Here is a 4,147-nt window from a genome sequence, read left to right as displayed (position 1 = left end):
CCGTTATATAAATATTTATATTTGAGATTAGTATGTTAAAGATTTTTAGTATTATTAAATATTTTCTGATACTAATAAAATATACTGTTTGTTTTCTGTTCCTGAACTCCCTGAATTAGTGTGCACTTAAAGTGAAAGTTAGTAGTTAAGTTAGTAAAGTTAGTAAAAACAAGAAGGAATGTTCCAGTGCAGTCTAATGCAGGAATAGAAAACAAGCCTATACATATAATAGATGATATGCGCAATATATATCTTAATCTAATTTGTTAAAATAAAAATTTATTTTCATTGTTTAAATTGATTCGTCCTATTCTACGAACATTTAATTTTCATCTACTTTAGTTATATTGATAAAAATATTCATAGTAAAATATTTATGTATTATCTTTATCGTTTATCTTAATTTATTATGTAATTTATTCTGAATCTGAGATATTTATGTTACTATTTCTCAGCGTTATTTGCTAAACACACCCAATGTTTGAGAGTGCGTTCAGATTCCATAAACCACTAGGGAGCTTTTCATTAGCTCCGCCCATTTACCCAGTTACCCAGAGATCACTCACCGGGTGGAGAATCTGAACGCAGCCCTAGTGACCGTGTTTGGTAACTTATCTGTTCCAATTAAACTACACAACTGTGTTACAATTGTGTCTCTCTGTGTGACACTGTGTCACACTGTGGCACTCTTGTTGGAAAGCACCCCTTGAGTGTACATACACCCATGGAATTTGATTCTGTCCATGGGGAAATTTTTCAAACTGAGAAGTCGCTATCTTTCTACATACGAGGTGTGTTCAAAAAGTATCGCGAATTTTGTGTTTTTTCAAAAATTATTTATTTATTCATGAATATCTATTTTGTCCCCTTCAAAGTAATCCCCATGAGATATTATACACTTGTGCCAACGGTTTTTCCAATCTTCGAAGCACTTCAAAAAATCATTTTTTTTTATCTTGTTCAGCTCCTCCTTCGATGCCGTCTTTATCTCGTCAAGCGTAGCGTAACGTCGTCCTTTCATGGGCCTCTTCAGTTTAGGGAACAAGAAAAAGTCACAGGGGGCCAGATCTGGGGAATACGGTGGCTGCGGCATCATTAGTGTGTTGTTTTTGGCCAAAAAGTCGCGCACAAGCAACGATGTGTGAGCAGGGGCGTTATCGTGGTGCAAAAGCCAATTTTTGTTCTTCCACAAATCCGGGCGTTTCTGGCGGATTGCTTCGCGCAAATTGCGCATAACTTGCAGGTAATATTCCTTATTGACCGTTCTACCCTGTGGCAAGAACTCATGATGCACCACACCCCTGCAATCGAAGAAAACTGTCAGCAAAACTTTCACATTCGACCGAACTTGGCGAGCTTTTTTCGGTCTTGGTTCGTGCGGCAGCTTCCATTGAGATGATTGAGCTTTGGTTTCCACGTCATAACCATAAACCCACGATTCGTCACCAGTTATGACCCTCTGGAGCAAATTTGGGTCGTCGCGGACAGAGTCCAACATCTCATTAGCAATGTTCATGCGATGCTGTTTTTGGTCGCAATTGAACAATTTTGGTACGAATTTCGCGGCGACCCGTCTCATGCCCAAATCATTGATAAAAATCGAATGGCACGAGCCAATCGATATGTTTAGGTCCTCAGCAACTTCTCTAACGGTGATTCGACGATTGGCCAATACCATTTTCTCCACTTCATTAATTTTTTCGTCTGTTGTTGAAGTGCTCGGGCGTTCGGCACGCTCTTCGTCGTTCATAGAGTCCTATATAAAGAGAGAAGCGACATTGATGTCCGAAGCTCTGATTGGTAATCTGATTGATACTTGATTGGCTAAGCGAGCAGCCATATTGTGACCACAGCTGTTTGTAGAATGATACGAATGGTGTTTGATGACATTAGAGCGGTCCCAAAATGGTGGTAGAGGACTCAATTGGATACTGAAGGTTGTGGTGGGGGTTCGATGTCGCTTCTCTCTTTATATAGGACTCTAGTCGTTCACATCTTCTCGGCCTTCTGAGAACATTTTGTACCACCGATAAACGTTGCTTCGGTCCAAGGTAGCTTCTCCGTATGCCACAGTCAACATTCGGAATGCATCCGCGCACTTAATTTCGTTTTTCAAACAAAATTTGATACAGGTTCTTTGATCCATTTTTTTGAATAGGTAAAAATCGAAGACGATCCAAAACACGTGCAAGCAAAGCAGCTGTCAACAATTAAGTGAACATTCAAAATGGCCGAGCTTGTCGGCATAAGTGAGAGACATGAGTACCAACATAACGCCACAAAAAGATCGAAATTCGAATATACGTAACCCGCGAAAATTCAAAATTCGCGATACTTTTTGAACACACCTCGTACTGGGTGCTTTCCAACAAGAGTGCTACAGTGTGACACAGTGTCACACAGAGAGACACAGTGTCACACAGAGAGACACAGTGTAACACAGTTGTGTAGTCTAGGCTGCGTTCAGATTCTCCACCCGGTGAGTGATCTCTGGGTGACTGGGTAAATGGGCAGAGCTAATGAAAAGCTCCCTAGTGGTTTATGGAATCTGAACGCACTCTCAAACATTGGGTGTGTTTAGCAAATAACGCTGAGAAATAGTAACATAAATATCTCAGATTCAGAATAAATTACATAATAAATTAAGATAAACGATAAAGATAATACATAAATATTTTACTATGAATATTTTTATCAATATAACTAAAGTAGATGAAAATTAAATGTTAGTAGAATAGGACGAATCAATTTAAACAATGAAAATAAATTTTTATTTTAACAAATTAGATGAAGATATATATTGCGCATATCATCTATTATATGTATAGGCTTGTTTTCTATTCCTGCACTAGACTGCACTGGAACGTTCCTTCTTGTTTTCACTAACTTTCAAATATATATCTATAGGCTTGTTTTCTATTCCTGCACTAGACTGCACTGGAACGTTCCTTCTTGCTTTCACTAACTTTCAAATATATATCTATTTCATTTTAAGTGTACACTAATTCAGGGAGTTCAGGAACAGAAAACAAACGGTATTTCACTTTAAGTGCACACTAATTCAGGGAGTTCAGGAACAGAAAACAAACAGTATATTTTATTAGTATCAGAAAATATTTAATAATACTAAAAATCTTTAACATACTAATCTCAAATATAAATATTTATATAACGATTTTGTGAGACTGTAGACCAAGAAACCTTACATTAATAGAATAAAAGATTAATATTTATTAATCTGTAATTACATAAACAGAATAATAAACAAAACGTTTAAACTTTACTTGGTTATTAACGTTTTTCTTTATTATATTTATACATTTTAATTTTTATTTACTATAATATTTTAAATTAAATTTATTTTTTTATTTTAAATTTGTTTTAAATATACGAGCTTTATCACAAATATATAGAAATTTTTATAGCGATACATTTTGGAACGCACCTTTACGTCACCCACCCGTTTCACCCGGCTCAAGGACCCATGTGGTTTTTCCACTCTCTCGGGATAGACAGAGTGATAAAGTGAACGACCCACCTAATGTCCGGTAGGGGCACTCTAAAGGAATCTGAACGCTCTTTAGGTGCCTGGGTGCACTCGGGTGGGAAATCTGAACGCAGCCCTAAATGGAACAGATAAGTTACCAAACACGGTCACTAGAGTGCGTAAATGACTGATTTAGTATAGAGTTGGTATAAAGAGAGTTGCGACAATTACCCGGAAATCGCCATTAAGGGGGAAAATATATAGCTACCTAGCGCCAATTTCAAAATATGAGCAAGCAATACTGTGTAACACAATGTATATACAGTTCAATGCTTTCTAATTTTGACACAATCATACAGAGCCGTTTTTTCATATACAGCGAACATTTTTAACCTTAATTTCTGCACAATTTTGAAAACCATGTCAAATGATCGATATTATTTATTCATGAGAGGTCGAATACATCTAGCTTTGATAGAAGCAGTGTTTTACGAGTTGATATTGTGTAATACTGTGTCACACAGTGTATGACTATGTTTGGGTGACACTCTTTTGGACACAGCACGATTGGACACCAACCAATCATCTTGACTTATCTAACCAAACCAACGGAAAAACTCTAGGCATCGGCCGCTGTGAGTGGTGGTGTCCAATCGTGCG

Source organism: Solenopsis invicta, chromosome 1 (assembly GCF_016802725.1).
Source record: "Solenopsis invicta isolate M01_SB chromosome 1, UNIL_Sinv_3.0, whole genome shotgun sequence".
Lineage (NCBI taxonomy): Eukaryota > Metazoa > Arthropoda > Insecta > Hymenoptera > Formicidae > Solenopsis > Solenopsis invicta.
Note: the sequence above shows the minus strand (reverse complement) of the source record.